This window comes from Mesoplodon bidens (assembly GCF_964165515.1).
Source record: "Mesoplodon bidens genome assembly, contig: HAP1_SCAFFOLD_224, whole genome shotgun sequence".
NCBI lineage: Eukaryota > Metazoa > Chordata > Mammalia > Artiodactyla > Ziphiidae > Mesoplodon > Mesoplodon bidens.
Genome location: NW_027671696.1, coordinates 723,624 through 744,390, shown reverse-complemented (window position 1 = coordinate 744,390; position 20,767 = coordinate 723,624).

The following is a 20,767-nucleotide window of genomic DNA, read 5'->3' as shown; positions in this document are numbered from 1 at the left end:
AAAAACAATCAATACCAGAATGAGATTCCCTAGGCCATCCATCAGATGTTGGAATAATCAGATGCAAGGCAGAAAATATACATAAAACTGGAACTGAAACAAGGAACAAGGAGGTTTTCAAAGGCTGGTAGGATCTCTAAAACATTTTTAAAGTACATGTCGTTGATAAACCTAAATACTCAAAGGTTGTTTAATACCACAGATTAAGCATTCAGAAGAGTGAAATTATGCTGTTTTGAAAACTATGGCAGGTGAGATTTTCTGCCTAATTATATAAGAAGATTTCTCTAAAAAATAGACATTATTTCAAAGACTTATTGGCTGTGAAATAAGTTAAGTGTATTTCAAATGGCTTGTCTGCAAAGAAAGGTGAGATGAAGGGAATCACAGAAAGTCGAGGGGAAAATGTCTATAAATACATTGCTATAGGGTGAACTAATCCTTAGGCCAGCCACAATGTAGAGGACCTGACCCTTAGAAACTTAAAAGTGAGATGGAATGTTTAAAAGTTCAAATATTTATAAGTAAAAAGATTTATTAAAATGAATAACCAAGTGGTTTAATTGACATCAAAAGATCAAAACAATAAACCTTGAGAACATAGAAAAAAGATAAATAAAGATATGAGAACTTAATACCACAGAAAACGTATATAATTCAGGTGATTTAGTAAGTCCAAAAAATATTCTTTGAAAAGATTTAAAAGACACACTTTGATTAAGGAAAACATAAACATAAGTAAAGAATATACAGAAAGAATCAGGACAATGTTACAGCAGAGAATATATGAAATGCCAGTAAATTTGAACATTTCTGTAAAGTGGACCATTTCCTAGCTCCTAAAGTTTACCAAAACTGACACAAGAGGAAATCATTTAAGGTTATCATGTCTGCCCTTGGCATTCTCGGAACGGCCTGGCCTCAGAATGCAGCATCTGTAGTCCATGGTAAACTGCGGAGAGTGGGCGGGGCTGAGGGAGGCTGGAACACTGCCCTCACTGAGGGAGTGGGTGTGGCCATCACTGCTGTGACTGAACAAAGGGCAGGGGAGCCAGGGGCCCAGGGCAGGGCCCTCAGAGCCCGGCAGTCCCAGTGGGGTTCACAAGCATTAAGGCCCGGGCCATAGATCGCCTTCTTTGTCTGCACAGCTGCCCAAACGCTCACTTTTCCACTCTGGCCGCCCACTCAGTTGAACTGTGTGTGGAACCTGTCCACGTAGTATACCTCGCTGCACAACTAACCATAGGTCTGGGCATCGTAGCTTCCTGCCAGGTGACCGAAGTTCGCAGGGGAGATGATTCCCAGGTTCACACGCAGAGAGGCTCCTACACGGGCCACAGGCCTCCCAATGCCCCTTCCCAATATAGGGGGCAGAAAGCAGCCCTGTCTAAGTCCCCTACTCCTAGAGGGAGTATTGGACCAACACGTCTAGAAAACGGGGTCCTTGTGGGCAATTCATTGGAGGGACACAAATAAATCTTTGCCGACTTTTTGCTGAAACTTACGAGCGTTCACACCTAAGCCTCTTACAAGGTCAGCTGTTTAGATAATCATGAGCTCATGATCTAAATTTACACAATAATGAAGAAATCAGCTACAAAGGGTAACAATCAGCAAAAACAATCAATACCTGAATTAGATTCCCTAGGACATCCCTCAGATGTTGGAATAATCAGGTGTTAGGCAGAAAATATACATAACCCTGGAAATGAAACAAGGAACAAGGATGTTTTCAAAGACTAGTAGGATCTCTAAAACATTTTTAAAGTACAGGGCATTGATAAAGCTAAATACTCATAGGTTGTTTAATACAACAAATTAAGCAGTGAGAAGAGTGAAATTATGCTGTTTAGAAAACTATGGAAGGTGAGATTTTCTGCCTAATTATATAAGATGATTTCTCTAAAAAATACACATTATTTCAAAGACTTATAGGCTGTGAAATAAGTTAAGGGTATTTCAAATGGCTTGTCTGCAAAGAAAGGAGAGATGTAGGGAATCACAGAAAGCCGATGGGATAATATGTCAATATATATATTTCTATATGGTGAACTAAGCCTTAGGCCGGCAACACTGTAGAGGAATTGACCCTTAGAAACGTACAAGTAAGCTGGAATCTTTCAAAGTTCAAATCTTTATAAGTAAAAAGATTTATTAACATGAATAACCAAGTGTTTTACTTGACATCAGAAAATCAAAACAATAAACCCTGAGAAAATAGAAAAAAGATAAATAAAGATATGAGCAGAACTTAATACCACAGAAAACGTATAAAATTCAGGTGAGGTAGTAAGTCCAAAGAATATTCTTTGAAAAGATTTAAAAGACACACTTTGATTAAGGAAAACACAAAGATAATTAAAGAATATATAGAAAGAATCAGGACAATGTTATAGCAGAGAATATATGAAATGCCAGTAAATTTGAACATTTCTGTAAAGTAGACCATTTCCTAGCTCCTACAGTTTACCAAAACTGACACAAGAGGAAATCATTTAAGGTCATCATGTCTGCTCTTGGCATTCTCGGAATGCCCTGGCCTCAGAATGCAGCATCTGTAGTCCATGGTAACCTGCGGAGAGTGGGCGTGGCTGAGGGAGGCTGGAACACTGCCCTCACTGAGGGAGTGGGTGTGGCCATCTCTGCTGTGACTGAACAAATGGCAGGGGAGCAGGGGGCCCAGGGCAGGGCCCTCATAGCCCGGCAGGCCCAGTGGGGTGTCACAAGCATTTAGGCCCAGGCCAAAGGGCGCCTTCTTTGTCTGCACAGCTACCCAAACTCTCACCTTTCCACCCAGGCCGCCCTCTTATTTGAAATGTGTTTGGAACCTGTCCGCGCAGTACACTTCGCTGCACAGCTAACCATAGGTCAGGGCATCGTAGCTTCCTGCCAGGTGACCGAAGTTCCCAGGCAAATGGTCCCTGGGACACATGCAGAGAGGCACCTGCCCGGGCCACAGGCCGCCCACTGCCCCTGCCCCAGATCGAAGGCTGAAAAGCAGCCAAGTCTGAGTCCACTGCCTCTCGAAGGAGTATTGGACCAACACTTGTAGAAAACGGGGTCCTTGCGGGCAACTCATTGGAGGGACACAAATAAATCTTTGCCGACTTTCTGCTGAAGCTTACCAGCGTTCACACCTAAGCCTCTTACAAGGTCAGCTGTTTAGCTAAACATGAGCTCATGATCTAAATTTACACAATATTGAAGAAATCAGCTACAAAGTGAGACAATCAGCAAAAACAATCAATACCAGAAGGAGATTCCCTAGGCCATCCCTCTGATGTTGGAATAATCAGGTGCAAGGCAGAAAATATACATAAAACTGGAACTGAAACAAGGAAAAAGGAGGTTTTCAAAGGATGGTAGGATCTCTAAAACATTTTTAAAGTACATGTCGTTGATAAACGTAAACACTCAAAGGTTGTTTAATACCACAGATTAAGCATTGAGAAGAGTGAAATTATGTTGTTTTGAAAACAATGGCAGTTGGGATTTTCTGCCTAATTATATAAGAAGATTTTTCTACAAAATAGACATTATTTCAAAGACTTATTGGCTGTGAAATAAGTGTATTTCAAATGGCTTGTCTGCAAAGAAAGGTGAGATGTAGGGAATCACAGAAAGTCGAGGGGAAAATGTGAATATATACATTGCTATATGGTGAACTAAGCCTTAGACCAGCCACAATGTAGAGGAACTGACCCTTAGAAACTTAAAAGTGAGCTGGAATCTTCAAAAGTTCAAATCTTTATAAGTAAAAAGATTTATGAAAATGAATAACCAAGAGTTTTAATGGACATCAGAAGATCAAAACAATAAACCCTGAGAACATAGAAAAAAGATAAATAAAGATATGAGCAGAACTTAATACCACAGAAAACGTATAAAATTCAGGTGAGGTAGTAAGTCCAAAGAATATTCTTTGAAAAGATTTAAAAGACACACTTTGATTAAGGAAAACACAAACATAATTAAAGAATATATAGAAAGAATCAGGACAATGTTATAGCAGAGAATATATGAAATGCCTGTAAATTTGAACATTTCTGTAAAGTGGACCATTTCCTAGCTCCTACAGTTTACCAAAACTGACACAAGAGGAAATCATTTAAGGTCATCATGTCGGCCCTTGGCATTCTCGGAAAGCCCTAGCCTCAGAATGCATCATATGTAGTCCATGGTAACCTTCGGGGAGTGGGCCGGGCTGAAGGAGGCTGGAAAACTGCACTCACTGAGGGAGTGGGTGTGGCCATCTCTGCTGTGACTGAACAAAGGGCAGGGGAACAGGGGGGCCAGGGCAGTGCCCTACGGGTCCGGCAGGCCCAGTGGGGTGTCACAAGCATTTAGGCCCTGGCCATAGGGCGCCTTCTTTTTCTGCACAGCTGCCCAAACACTCACTTTTCCACTCAGGCCACCCACTTAGTTGAAGTGTGTGTGGAACCTGTCGACGAAGTATACCTCGCTGCACAGCTATCCATAGGTCTCGGCATCGTAGCTTCCTGCCAAGTAACCGAAGTTCGCAGGAGAGATGATTCCTTGGTTCACACGCAGAGAGGCTCCTGCCCGGGCCACAGGCCGCCCACTGCCCCTGCCCAAGATCGGGGGCCGAAAGCAGCCCTGTCTAAGTCCCCTACCCCTAGAGGGAGTAGTGGACAACCACTTCTAGAAAACGGGGTCCTTGTGGACAACTCACTGGAGGGACACAAATAAATCTTTGCCGACTTTTTGCTGAAACTTACGAGCGTTCACACCTAAGCCTCTTACAAGGTCAGCTGCTTAGCTAAACATGAGCTCATGAACTAAATTTACACAATAATGAAGAAATCTGCTACAAAGTGAGACAATCAGCAAAAACAATCAATACCAGAATTAGATTCCCTAGGCCATCCGTCAGATGTTGGAATAATCAGGTGCTAGGCAGAAAATATACATAAACCTGGAAATGAAACAAGGAACAAGGATGTTTTCAAAGACTGGTAGGATCTCTAAAACATTTTTGAAGTACATGGCATTGATAAAGCTAAATACTCATAGGTTGTTTAATACAACAAATTAAGCAGTGAGAAGAGTGAAATTATGCTGTATAGAAAACTATGGAAGGTGAGATTTTCTGCCTAATTATATAAGATGATTTCTCTAAAAAATACACATTATTTCAAAGACTTATTGGCTGTGAAATAAGTTAAGGGTATTTCAAATGGCTTGTCTGCAAAGAAAGGTGAGATGCAGGGAATCACAGAAAGCGGAGGGGATAATATGTCAATATATACATTGCTATATGGTGAACTAAGCCTTAGGACGGCAACAGTGTAGAGGAATGGACAGTTAGAATCGTACAAGTAAGCTGGAATCTTTAAAAGTTCAAATCTTTATAAGTAAAAATATTTATTAAAATGAATAACCAAGTGTTTTAATGGACATCAGAAAATCAAAACAATAAACCCTGAGAACATAGAAAAAAGATAAATAAAGATATGAGCAGAACTTAATACCACAGAAAACGTATAAAATTCAGGTGAGGTAGTAAGTCCAAAGAATATTCTTTGAAAAGATTTAAAAGCCACACTTTGATTAAGGAAAACACAAACATAATTAAAGAATATATAGAAAGAATCAGGACAATGTTATAGCAGAGAATATATGAAATGCCAGTAAATTTGAACATTTATGTAAAGTTGACCATTTCCTAGCTCCTATAGTTTACCAAAACTGACACAAGAGGAAATCATTTAAGATCATCATGTCTGCCCTTGGCATTCTCGGAATGCCCTGGACTCAGAATGCAGCATCTGTAGTCCATGGTAACCTGCGGAGAGTGGGCGGGACTGAGGGAGGCTGCAACACTGCCCTCACTGAGGGAGTGGGTGTGGCCATCTCTGCTGTGACTGAACAAAGGCAGGGTAGCAGGTGGCCCAGGGCAGGTCCCTCAGTGCCCGGCAGGCGCTGTGGGGTGTCACAAGCATTTAGGCCCAGGCCAGAGGGCGCCTTCTTTGTCTGCACAGCTGCCCAAATTCTCATTTTTCCACTCAGTCCGCCCACTTAGTTGAAGTGTGTGTGGAACCTGTCCACGCAGTATACCTCGCTGCACAGCTATCCATAGGTCTGGGCATCGTACCTTCCTGCCAGGTGACCGAAGTTCAGAGGAGAGATGATTCCTTTGTTCACACGCAGAGAGGCTCCTGCCCGAGCCACTGGCCACCCACTGCCCCTGCCCAAGATCGGGGTCCGAAAGCAGCCCTGTCTAAGTCCCCTACCCCTAGAAGGAGTATTGGACCAACACTTCTAGAAAACGTGGTCCTTGTGGGCAACTCATTGGAGGGACACAAATAAATCTTTGCCGACTTTTTGCTGAAACTTACGAGCGTTCACACCTAAGCCTCTTACAAGGTCAGCTGTTTAGCTAAACATGAGCTCATGATCTAAATTTACACAATAATGAAGAAATCAGCTACAAAGGGAGACAATCAGCAAAAACAATCAATATCAGAATTAGATTCCCTAGGCCATCCGTCAGATGTTGGAATAATCAGGTGCTAGGCAGAAAATATACATAAACCTGGGAATGAAACAAGGAACAAGGATGTTTTCAAACACTGGTAGGACCTCTAAATCATTTTTAAAGTACATGTCATTGATAAAGCTAAATACTCATAGGTTGTTTAATACAACAAATTAAGCAGTGAGAAGAGTGAAATTATGCTGTTTAAAAAACTATGGAAGTTGAGATTTTCTGCCTAATTATATAAGATAATTTCTCTAAAAAATACACATTATTTCAAAGACTTATTGGCTGTGAAATAAGTTAACGGTATTTCAAATGATTTGTCTGCAAAGAAAGGTGAGATGTAGGGAATCACAAAAAGCCGAGGGGATAATATGTCAATATATACATTGCTATATGGTGAACTAAGCCTTAGGCCGGCAACAGTGTAGAGGAATGGACCCTTAGAAACGTACAAGTAAGCTCGAATCTTTAAAAGTTCAAATCTTTATATGTAAAAAGATTTATTAAAATGAATAACCAATTGTTTTAATTGACATCAGAAGATCAAAACAATAAACCCGGAGAACATGGAAAAAAGATAAATAAAGATATGAGCAGAACTTAATACCACAGAAAACGTATAAAATTCAGGGGATTTAGTAAGTCCAAAGAATAGTGTTTGAAAAGATTTAAAAGACACACTTTGATTAAGGAAAACAAAAACATAAGTAAAGAATATACAGAAAGATTCAGGACAATGTTATAGCAGAGAATATATGAAATGCCACTAAATTTGAACATTTGTGTGAAGTGGACCATCTCCTAGCTCCTAAAGTTTACAAAAACTGACACAAGAGGAAATCATTTAAGGTCATCATGTCTGCCCTTGGCATTCTCGGAACGCCCTGGCCTCAGAATGCAGCATCTGTAGTCCATGGTAACCTGCGCAGACGGGGCGTGGCTGAGGGAGGTTGGAAGACTGCCCTCACTGAGGCAGTGGGTGTGGCCATCTCTGCTGTGGCTGAACAATTGCAGGGGAGCAGGAGGCCCAGGGAAGGTCCCTCAGAGTCCGGCAGACCCAGTGGGGTGTCACAAGCATTTAGGCCGAGGCCAAAGGGCGCCATCTTTGTCTGCACAGCTACCCGAACTCTCACCTTTCCACCCAGGCCGCCCTCTTATTTGAGGTGTGTTTGGAACCTGTCCGCGCAGTACACGTCGCTGCACTGCTAACCATAGGTCAGGGCATCATAGCTTCCTGCCAGGTGACCGAAGTTCGCAGGCAAATATGTCCCTGGGACACATGCAGAGAGGCTCCTGCCCGGGCCACAGGCCGCCCACTGGCCCTGCCCCAGATCGAACACAGTAAAGCAGCCATGTCTGAGTCCACTGCCTCTCGAAGGAGTATTGGACCAACACTTGTAGTAAACGGGGTCCTTGCGGGCAACTCATTGGAGGGACATAAATAAATCTTTGCCGACTTTCTGCCGAAGCTTACCAGCGTTCACACCTAAGCCTCTTACAAGGTCAGCTGTTTAGCTAAACATGAGCTCATGATCTAAATTTACACAATATTGAAGAAATCAGCTACAAAGTGAGACAATCAGCAAAAACAATCAATACCAGAATGAGATTCCCTAGGCCATCCATCTGATATTGGAATAATCAGGTGCAAGGCAGAAAATATACATAAACATGGAAATGAAACAAGGAACAAGGATGTTTTCAAAGACTGGTAGGATCTCTAAAACTTTTTTAAAGTATATGGCATTGATAAAGCTAAATACTCAAAGGTTCTTTAATACAACAAATTAAGCAGTGAGAAGAGTGAAATTATGCTGTTTAGAACACTATGGAAGGTGAGATTTTCTGCCTAATTATATAAGATGATTTCTCTAAAAAATACACATTATTGGGCTTCCCTTGTGGCGCAGTGGTTGAAAATCCGCCTGCCGATGCAGGGGACAAGGGTTCGTGCCCCGGTCTTGGAAGATCCCACATTCCGCGGAGCGGCTGGGCCCGTGAGCCATGGCCGCTGGCCCTGCACGTCCGATGCCTGTGCTCCGCAACGGGAGAGGCCACAACAGTGAGAGGCCCGCGTACCTCAAAAAAAAAAAAAATACACATTATTTCAAAGACTTATTGGCTGTGAAATAAGTTAAGGGTATTTCAAATTGCTTGTCTGCAAAGAAAGGTGAGATGTAGGGAATCACAGAAAGCCGAGGGGATAATATGTCAATATATACATTGCTATATGGTGAACTAAGCCTCAGGCCGGCAACAGTGTAGAGGAATGGACCCTTAGAAACGTACAAGTAAGCTGGAATCTTTCAAAGTTCAAATCTTTATAAGTAAAAAGATTTATTAAAATGAATAACCAAGTGTTTTACTTGACATCAGAAAATCAAAACAATAAACCCTGAGAACATAGAAAAAAGATAAATACAGATATGAGCACTACTTAATACAACAGAAAACGTATAAAATTCAGGTGATTTAGTAAGTGCAAAGAATATTCTTTGAAAAGATTTAAAAGACACACTTTGATAAAGGAAAACAAAAACATAAGTAAAGAATATACAGAAAGAATCAGGACAATGTTATAGCAGAGAATATATGAAATGCCAGTAAATTTGAACATTTCTGTAAAGTGGACCATTTCCTAGCTCCTAAAGTTTACCAAAACTGACACAAGAGGAAATCATTTAAGGTCATCATGTCTGCCCTTGGCATTCTCGGAACGCCCTGGCCTCAGAATGCAGCATCTGTAGTCCATGGTAACCTGCGGAGAGGGGGCGTGGCTGAGGGAGGTTGGAAGACTGCCCTCACGGAGGGAGTGGGTGTGGCCATCTCTGCTGTGACTGAACAAAGGGCAGCGGAGCAGGGGGCCCAGGGCAGGGCGCTCAGAGCCCGGCAGACCCAGTTGGGTGTCACAAGCATTTAGGCCCAGGCCAAAGGGCGCCTTCTTTGTCTGCACAGCTGCCCAAACTCTCACCTTTCCAATCAGGCCGCCCTCTTACTTGAAGTGTTTTTGGAACCTGTCCGCGCAGTACACCTCGCTGCACAGCTAACCATAGAACAGGGCATCGTAGCTTCCTACCAGGTGACTGAAGTTCGCAGGCAAATGGGTCCCTGGGACACATGCGGAGAGGCTCCTGCCAGGCCACAGGCCGCTCACTGGCCCTGCCCCAGATCGAAGGCTGAAAAGCAGCCATGTCTGAGTCCACTGCCTCTCGAAGGAGTATTGGACCAACACTTGTAGAAAACGGGGTCCTTGCGGGCAACTCATTGGAGGGACAAAAATAAATCTTTGCCGACTTTCTGCTGAAGCTTACCAGCGTTCACACCTAAGCCTCTTACAAGGTCAGCTGTTTAGCTAAACATGAGCTCATGAACTAAATTTACACAATATTGAAGAAATCAGCTACAAAGTGAGACAATCAGCAAAAACAATCAATACCAGAATTAGATTCCCTAGGCCATCCATCTGATGTTGGAATAATCAGGTGCAAGGCAGAAAATATACATAAAACTGGAACTGAAACAAGGAACAAGGAGGTTTTCAAAGGCTGGTAGGATCTCTAAAACATTTTTAAAGTACATGTCGTTGATAAACCTAAATACTCAAAGGTTGTTTAATACCTCAGATTAAGCATTGAGAAGAGTGAAATTATGCTATTTTGAAAACTATGGCAGGTGAGATTTTCTGCCTAATTATATAAGAAGATTAAAAAATAGACATTATTTCAAAGACTTATTGGTTGTGAAATAAGTTAAGTGTATTTCAAACGGCTTGTCTGCAAAGAAAGGTGAGATGTAGGGAATCACAGAAAGTCGAGGGGAAAATGTCAATATATACGTTGCTATATGGTAAACTAAGCATTAGGCCAGCCAGAATGTAGAGGACCTGACCCTTAGAAACTTAAAAGTGAGCTGGAATCTTTAAAAGTTCATATCTTTATAAGTAAAAAGATTTATTAAAATGAATAACCAAGTGTTTTACTTGACATCAGAAAATCAAAACAATAAACACTGAGAACATAGAAATAAGATAAATAAAGATATGAGCAGAACTTAATACCACAGAAAACGTATAAAATTCAGGTGAGGTAGTAAGTCCAAAGAATATTCTTTGAAAAGATTTAAAAGACACACTTTGATTAAGGAAAACACAAACATAATTAAAGAATATATAGAAAGAATCAGGACAATGTTATAACAGAGAATATATGAAATGCCAGTAAATTTGAACATTTCTGTAAAGTGGACCATTTTCTAGCTCCTACAGTAAACCAAAACTGACACAAGAGGAAATCATTTATGGTCATCATATCTGCCCTTGGCATTCTCGGAACGCCCTGGCCTCAGAATGCAGCATCTGTAGTCCATGGTAAACTGCGGAGAGTGGGCGGGGCTGAGGGAGGCTGGAACACTGCCCTCACTGAGGGAGTGGGTGTGGCCATCCCTGCTGTGACTGAACAAAGGGCAAGGGAGCAGGGGGCCCAGGGCAGTGCCCTCAGAGCCCGGCAGGCTCAGTGGTGTGTCACAAGCATTTAGGCCCAGGCCGTAGGGCGCCTTCTTTGTCTGCACAGCTGCCCAAACTCTCACTTTTCCACTCAGTCCGCCCACTTAGTTGAAGTGTGTGTGGAACATGTCCGCGCAGTATACCTCGCTGCACAGCTATCCATAGGTCTGGGCATCGTACTTTCCTGCCAGGTGTCCGAAGTCCTCCGGAGAGATGATTCCTTGGTTCACACGCAGAGAGGCTCCTGCCCGGGCCACAGGCCGCCCACTGCCCTTGCCCAAGATCGGGGGCCGAAAAGAGCCCTGTCTAAGTCCCCTACGCCTAGAGAGATTATTGGACCAACACTTCTAGAAAACGGGGTCCTTGTGGGCAACTCATTGGAGGGACACAAATAAATCTTTGCCGACTTTTTGCTGAAACTTACGAGCGTTCACACCTAAGCCTCTTACAAGGTCAGCTGTTTAGCTAAACATGAGCTCATGATCTAAATTTACACAATAATGAAGAAATCAGCTACAAAGGGAGACAATCAGCAAAAACAATCAATACCAGAATTAGATTCCCTAGGCCATCCGTCAGATGTTGGAATAATCAGGTGCTAGGCAGAACATATACATAAACCTGGGAATGAAACTAGGAACAAGGATGTTTTCAAACACTGGTAGGATCTCTTAAACATTTTTAAGGTACATGTCATTGATAAAGCTAAATACTCATAGGTTGTTTAATACAACAAATTAAGCAGTGAGAAGAGTGAAATTATGCTGTTTAGAAAACTATGGAAGGTGAGATTTTCTGCCTAATTATATAAGATGATTTCTCTAAAAAATACACATTATTTCAAAGACTTATTGGCTGTGAAATAAGTTAACGGTATTTCAAATGTTTTGTCTGCAAAGAAAGGTGAGATGTAGGGAATCACAGAAAGCCGAGGGGATAATATGTCAATATATACATTGTTATATGATGAGCTAAGCCTTAGGCCGGCAACAGTGTAGAGGAATGGACCCTTAGAAACGTACAAGTAAGCTGGAATCTTTTAAAGTTCAAATCTTTATAAGTAAAAATTTTATTAAAATGAATAACCAATTGTTTTAATTGACATCAGAAGATCAAAACAATAAACACTGAGAACATAGAAAAAAGATAAATAAAGATATGAGCAGAACTTAATACCACAGAAAACGTATAAAATTCAGGTGATTTAGTAAGTCCAAAGAATATTCTTTGAAAATATTTAAAAGACACATTTTGATTAAGGAAAACAAAAACATAAGTAAAGAATATACAGAAAGAATCAGGACAATGTTATAGCAGAGAATATCTGAAATGCCAGTAAATTTGAACATTTCTGTAAAGTGGACCATTTCCTAGCTCCTACAGTAAAACAAAACTGACACAAGAAGAAATAATTTAAGGTCATCAAGTCTACCCTTGGCATTCTCGGAAAGCCCTGGCCTCAGAATGCAGCATCTGTAGTCCATGGTAACTGCGGAGAGGGGACGTGGCTGAGGGAGGTTGGAAGACTGCCCTCACTGAGGGAGTGGGTGTGGCCATCTCTGCTGTGACTGAACAAAGGGCAGGGGAGCATGGGGCCCAGGGCAGTGCCCTCAGAGCCCGGCACACCCAGTGGGGTGTCACAAGCATTTAGTCCCAGGCCAAAGGGCGCCTTCTTTGTCTGCACAGCTGCCCAAACTCTCACCTTTCCACCCAGGCCGCCCTCTTATTTGAAGTGTGTTTGGAACCTGTCCGCGCAGTACACCTTGCTGTACTGCTAACCATAGGTCAGGGCATCGTAGCTTCCTGCCAGGTGACCGAAGTTCGCAGGCAAATGGGTCCCTGGGACACATGCGGAGAGGCTCCGCCCGGCCACAGGCCGCCCACTGGCCCTGCCCCAGATCTAAGGCTGAAAAGCAGCCGTGTCTGTGACCACTGCCTCTCGAAGGAGTATTGGACCAACACTTGTAGTAAACGGGGTCCTTGCGGGCAACTCATTGGAGGGACACAAATAAATCTTTGCCGACTTTCTGCTGAAGCTTACCAGCGTTCACACCTAAGCCTCTTACAAGGTCAGCTGTTTAGCTAAACATGAGCTGATGATCTAAATTTACACAGTATTGAAGAAATCAGCTACAAAGTGAGACAATCAGCAAACACAATCAATACCAGAATGAGATTCCCTAGGCAATCCATCTGATGTTGGTATAATCAGGTGCAAGGCAGAAAATATACATAAAACTGGAACTGAAACAAGGAAAAAGGAGGTTTTCAAAGGATGGTACGATCTCTAAAACATTTTTAAAGTACATGTCGTTGATAAACAGAAATACTCAAAGGTTGTTTAATACCACACATTAAGCATTGTGAAGAGTGAAATTATGTTGTTTTGAAAACTATGGCAGGTGGGATTTTCTGCCTAATTATATAAGAAGATTTCTCTAAAAAATAGACATTATTTCAAAGACTTATTGGCTGTGAAATAAGTTAAGTGTATTTCAAATGGCTTGTCTGCATAGAAAGGTGAGATGTAGGGAATCACAGAAAGTCGAGGGGAAAATGTCAATATATTCATTGCTATATGGTGAACTAAGCCTTAGACCAGCCACAATGTAGAAAACCTGACCCTTAAAACTTACAAGTAAGCTGGAATCTTTAAAAGTTCAAATCTTTATAAGTAAAAAGATTTATTAAATGAATAACCAAGAGTTTTAATGGACATCAGAAGATCAAAACAATAAACCCTGAGAACATAGAAAAAAGATAAATAAAGATATGAGCAGAACTTAATACCTCAGAAAACGTATAAAATTCAGGTGAGGTAGTAAGTCCAAAGAATATTCTTTGAAAAGATTTAAAAGACACAATTTGATTAAGGAAAACACAAACATAATTAAAGAATATATAGAAAGAATCAGGACAATGCTATAGCAGAGAATATATGAAATGCCAGTAAATTTGAACATTTGTGTAAAGTGGACCATTTCCTAGCTCCTAAAGTTTACCAAAACTGACACAAGAGGAAATCATTTAAGGTCATCATGTCTGCCCTTGTAATTCTCGGAATGCCCTGGCCTCAGAATGCAGAATCTGTAGTCCATGGTAACCTGCGGAGCGTGGGCGGGGCTGAGGGAGGCTGGAACACTGCCCTCACTGAGGGAGTGGGTGTGGCCATCTCTGCTGTGACTGAACAAAGGGCAGGGGAGCAGGGGGCCCTGGGCAGGGCACTCAGAGCCCGGCAGGCCCAGTGGGGTGTCACAAGCATTTAGGCCCTGGCCATAGGGCGCCTTCTTTGTCTGCACAGCTGCCCAAACTTTCACATTTCCACTCAGGCCACCCAGTTAGTTGAAGTGTGTGTGGAACCTGTCCGTGCAGTATACCTCGCTGCACAGCGAAGCATAGTTCTGGGCATCGAAGCTTTCTGCCAGGTGACCGAAGTTCGCAGGAGAGATGATTCCCAGGCTCACACGCAGAGAGGCTCCTGCCCGGGCCACAGGCCGCCCACTGCCCCTGCCCAAGATCGTGGGCCGAAAGCAGCCCTGTCTAAGTCCCCTACCCCTAGAGGGAGTATTGGACCAACTCTTCTAGTAAACGGGGACCTTGTGGGCAACTCATTGGTGGGACACAAATAAATATTTGGCGACTTTTTGTTGAAACTTACGAGCGTTCACACCTAAGCCTCTTACAAGGTCAGCTGTTTAGCTAAACATGAGCTCATGATCTAAATTTACACAATAATGAATAAATCAGCTACAAAGGGAGAAAATCAGCAAAAACAATCAATACCAGGATTAGATTCCCTAGGCCATCCGTCAGATGTTGGAATAATCAGGTGCTAGGCAGAAAATATACATAAACCTGGAAATGAAACAAGGAACAAGGATGTTTTCAAAGACTGGTAGGATCTCTAAAACATTTTTAAAGTACATGTCATTGATAAAGCTAAATACTAAAAGGTTGTTTAATACAACAAATTAAGCAGTGAGAAGAGTGAAATTATGCTGTTTAGAAAACTATGGAAGATGCGATTTTCTGCCTAATTATATAAGATGATTTCTCTAAAAAATACACATCATTTCAAAGACTTATTGGCTGTGAAATAAGTTAATGGTATATCAAATGGCTTGTCTGCAAAGAAATGTGAGATGTAGGGAATCACAGAAAGCCGAGGGGATAATATGTCAATATATACAGTGCTATATGGTGAACTAAGCCTTAGGCCGGCAACAGTGTAGAGGAATGGACCCTTAGAAACGTACAAGTACGCTGGAATCTTTAAAAGTTCAAATCATTATAAGTAAAAAGATTTATTAAAATGAATAACCAAGTGTTTTACTTGACATCAGAAAATCAAAACAATAAACCCAGAGAACATAGAAAAAAGATAAATAAAGATATGAGCAGAACATAATACCACAGAAAACGTATAAAATTCAGGTGATTTAGTAAGTCCAAAGAATATTCTTTGAAAAGATATAAAAGACACACTTTGATAAAGGAAAACAAAAACATAAGTAAAGAATGTACAGAAAGAATCAGGACAATGTTATAGCAGAGAATATATGAAATGCCAGTAAATTTGAACATTTCTGTAAAGTGGACCATTTCCTAGCTCCTACAGTTTACCAAAACTGACACAGGAGGAAATCATTTAAGGTGATCATGACTGCCCTTGGCATTCTCGGAACGCCCTGGCCTCAGAATGCATCATCTGTAGTCCATGGTAACCTGCGGAGAGGGGGCGTGGCTGAGGGAGGTTGGAAGACTGCCCTCACTGAGGGAGTGGCTGTGGCCATCTCTGCTGTGACTGAACAAATGGCAGGGGAGCAGGAGGCCCAGGGAAGGTCCCTCAGAGTCCGGCAGACCCAGTGGGGTGTCACAAGCATTTAGGCCAAGGCCAAAGGGCGCCATCTTTGTCTGCACAGCTGCCCAAACTCTCACCTTTCCACCCAGGCCGCCCTCTTATTTGAAGTGTGTTTGGAACCTGTCCGCGCAGTACACCTCGCTGCACTGCTAACCATAGGTCAGGGCATCGTAGCTTCCTGCCAGGTGACCGAAGTTCGCAGGCAAATGTGTCCCTGGGACACATGCAGAGAGGCTCCTGCCCGGGCCACTGGCCGCCCACAGGCCCTGCCCCAGATCGAACGCAGTAAAGCAGCCATGTCTGAGTCCACCGCCTCTCGAAGGAGTATTGGACCAACACTTGTAGTAAACGGGGTCCTTGCGGGCAACTCATTGTAGGGACACAAATAAATCTTTGCCGACTTTCTGCCGAAGCTTACCAGCGTTCACACCTAAGCCTATTACAAGGTCAGCTGTTTAGCTAAACATGAACTCATGATCTAAATTTACACAATAATGAAGAAATCAGCTACAAAGGGAGACAATCAGCAAAAACAATCAATACCAGAATTAGATTCCCTAGGCCATCTGTCAGATGTTGGAATAATCAGGTGCTAGGCAGAAAATATACATAAACCTGGGAATGAAACAAGGAACAAGGATGTTTTCAAACACTGGTAGGATCTCTAAATCATTTTTAAAGTACATGTTATTGATAAAGCTAAATACTCATAGGTTGTTTAATACAACAAATTAAGCAGTGAGAAGAGTGAAATTATGCTGTTTAGAAAACTATGGAAGGTGAGATTTTCTGCCTAATTATATAAGATAATTTCTCTAAAAAATACACATTATTTCAAAGACTTATTGGCTGTGAAATAAGTTAACGGTATTTCAAATGATTTGTCTGCAAAGAAAGGTGAGATGTAGGGAATCAAAGAAATCCGAGGGGATAATATGTCAATATATATATTGCTATATGGTGAACTAAGCCTTAGGCCGGCAACAGTGTAGAGGAATGGACCCTTAGAAACGTACAAGTAAGCTGGAATCCTTAAAAGTTCAAATCTTTATATGTAAAAAGATTTATTAAAATGAATAACCAATTGTTTTAATTGACATCAGAAGATCAAAACAATAAACCCGGAGAACATGGAAAAAAGATAAATAAAGATATGAGCAGAACTTAATACCACAGAAAACGTATAAAATTCAGGTGATTTAGTAAGTCCAAAGAATAGTATTTGAAAAGATTTAAAAGACACACTTTGATTAAGGAAAACAAAAACATAAGTAAAGAATATACAGAAAGAATCAGGACAATGTTATAGCAGAGAATATATGAAATGCCAGTAAATTTGAACATTTGTGTGAAGTGGACCATCTCCTAGCTCCTAAAGTTTACCAAAACTGACACAAGAGGAAATCATTTAAGGTCATCCTGTCTGCCCTTGGCATTCTCGGAACTCCCTGGCCTCAGAATGCAGCATCTGTAGTCCATGGTAACCTGCGCAGACGGGAGGTGGCTGAGGGAGGTTGGAAGACTGCCCTCACTGAGGCAGTGGGTGTGGCCATCTCTGCTGTGACTGAACAAAGGGCAGGGGAGCAGGAGGCCCAGGGAAGGACCCTCACAGTCCGGCAGACTCAGTGGGGTGTCACAAGCATTTAGGCCAAGGCCATAGGGCGCCATCTTTGTCTGAACAGCTGCCCAAACTCTCACATTTCCATCCAGGCCGCCCTCTTATTTGAAGTGTGTTTGGAACCTGTCCGCGCAGTACACCTCGCTGCACTGCTAACCATAGGACAGGGCATCGTAGGTTCCTGCCAGGTGACCGAAGTTCGCAGGCAAATGTGTCCCTGGGACACATGCAGAGAGGCTCCTGCCCAGGCCACAGGCCGCCCACTGGCCCTGCCACAGATCGAACGCAGTAAAGCAGCCATGTCTGAGTCCACTGCCTCTCGAAGGAGTATTGGACCAACACTTGTAGTAAACGGGGTCCTTGCGGGCAACTCATTGGAGGGACACAAATAAATCTTTGCCGACTTTCTGCCGAAGCTTACCAGCGTTCACACCTAAGCCTCTTACAAGGTCAGCTGTTTAGCTAAACATGAGCTCATGATCTAAATTTACACAATATTGAAGAAATCAGCTACAAAGTGAGACAATCAGCAAAAACAATTAATACCAGAAAGAGATTCCCTAGGCCATCCATCTGATGTTGGAATAATCAGGTGCAAGGCAGAAAATATAAATAAACATGGAAATGAAACAAGGAACAAGGATGTTTTCAAAGACTGGTAGGATCTCTAAAACATTTTTAAAGTACATGCAATTGATAAAGCTAAATACTCAAAGGTTCTTTAATACAACAAATTAAGCAGTGAGAAGAGTGAAATTTTGCTGTTTAGAAAACTATGGAAGGTGAGATTTTCTGCCTAATTATATAAGATGATTTCTCTAAAAAATAGACATTATTTCAAAGACTTATTGGCTGTGAAATAAGTTAAGGGTATTTCAAATGGCTTGTCTGCAAAGAAAGGTGAGATGTAGGGAATCACAGAAAGCAGAGGGGATAATATGTCAATATATACATTGCTATATGGTGAACTAAGACTTAGGCCAGCAACAGTGGAGAGGAATGGACCCATAGAAACGTACAAGTAAGCTGGAATCTTTAAAAGTTCAAATCTTTATAAGTGAAAAGATTTATTAAAATGAATAACCAAGTGTTTTAAATGACATCAGAAAATCAAAACAATAAACCCTGAGAACATAGAAAAAAGATAAATAAAGATATGAGCACAACTTAATACAACAGAAAACGTATAAAATTCAGGTGATTTAGTAAGTGCAAAGAATATTCTTTTTTTTTTTTTTTTTTTTTTTTTTTTGCGGTATGTGGGCCTCTCACTGCCGTGGCCTCTCCCGTTGCGGAGCACAGGCTCCGGACGCGCAGGCCCAGCGGCCATGGCTCACGGGCCCAGCCGCTCCGCGGCATGTGGGATCCTCCCAGACCGGGGCACGAACCCGCGTCCCCTGCATCGGCAGGCGGACTCTCAACCACTGCGCCACCAGGGAGGCCCAAGAATATTCTTTGAAAAGATTTAAAAGACACACTTTGATAAAGGAAAACAAAAACATAAGTAAAGAATATACAGAAAGAATCAGGACAATGTTATAGCAGAGAATATATGAAATGCCAGTAAATTTGAACATTTCTGTAAAGTGGACCATTTCCTAGCTCCTAAAGTTTACCAAAACTGACACAAGAGGAAATCATTTAAGGTCATCATGTCTGCCCTTGGCATTCTCGGAACGCCCTGGCCTCAGAATGCAGCATCTGTAGTCCATGGTAAACTGCGGAGAGGGGGCGTGGCTGAGGGAGGTTGGAAGACTGCCCTCACGGAGGGAGTGGGTGTGGCCATCTCTGCTGTGACTGAACAAAGGGCAGCGGAGCAGGGGGCCCAGGGCAGGGCGCTCAGAGCCCGGCAGACCCAGTTGGGTGTCACAAGCATTTAGGCGCAGGCCAAAGGGCGCCTTCTTTGTCTGCACAGCTGCCCAAACTCTCACCTTTCCACTCAGGCCGCCCTCTTACTTGAAGTGTTTTTGGAACCTGTCCGCGCAGTACACCTCGCTGCACAGCTAACCATAGGTCAGGGCATCGTAGCTTCCTACCAGGTGACCGAAGTTCGCAGGCAAATGGGTCCCTGGGACACATGCGGAGAGGCTCCTGCCAGGCCACAGGCCGCTCACTGGCCCTGCCCCAGATCGAAGGCTGAAAAGCAGCCATGTCTGAGTCCACTGCCTCTCGAAGGAGTATTGGACCAACACTTGTAGAAAACGGGGTCCTTGCGGGCAAATCATTGGAGGGACACAAATAAATCTTTTCCGACTTTCTGCTGAAGCTTACCAGCGTTCACACCTAAGCCTCTTACAAGGTCAGCTGTTTAGCTAAACATGAGCTCATGATCTAAATTTACACAATATTGAAGAAATCAGCTACAAAGTGAGACAATCAGCAAAAACAATCAATACCAGAATGAGATTCCCTAGGCCATCCATCTGATGTTGGAATATTAATGTGCAAGGCAGAAAATATACATAAAACTGTAACTGAAAGATGGAACAAGGAGGTTTTCAAAGGCTGGTAGGATCTCTAAAACATTTTTAAAGTACATGTCGTTGATAAACCTAAACACTCAAAGGTTGTTTAATACCACAGATTAAGCATTGAGAAGAGTGAAATTATGCTGTTTTGAAAACTATGGCAGGTGAGATTTTCTGCCTAATTATATAAGAAGATTAATAAATAGACATTATTTCAAAGACTTATTGGTTGTGAAATAAGTTAAGTGTATTTCAAATGGCTTGTCTGCAAAGAAAGGTGAGATGTAGGGAATCACAGAAAGTCGAGGGGAAAATGTCAATATATACGTTGCTATATGGTGAACTAAGCCTTAGGCCAGCCACAATGTAGAGGACCTGACCCTTAGAAACTTAAAAGTGAGCTGGAATCTTTAAAAGTTCATATCTTTATAAGTAAAAAATTTATTAAAATGAATAACCAAGTGTTTTACTTCACATCAGAAAATCAAAACAATAAACACTGAGAACATAGAAATGAGATAAATAAAGATATGAGCAGAACTTAATACAACAGAAAACGTATAAAATTCAGGTGAGGTAGTAAGTCCAAAGAATATTCTTTGAAAAGATTTAAAAGACACACTTTGATTAAGGAAAACACAAACATAATTAAAGAATATATAGAAAGAATCAGGACAATGTTATAACAGAGAATATATGAAATGCCAGTAAATTTGAACATTTCTGTAAAGTGGACCATTTTCTAGCTCCTACAGTAAACAAAAACTGACACAAGAGGAAATCATTTAAGGTCATCATATCTGCCCTTGGCATT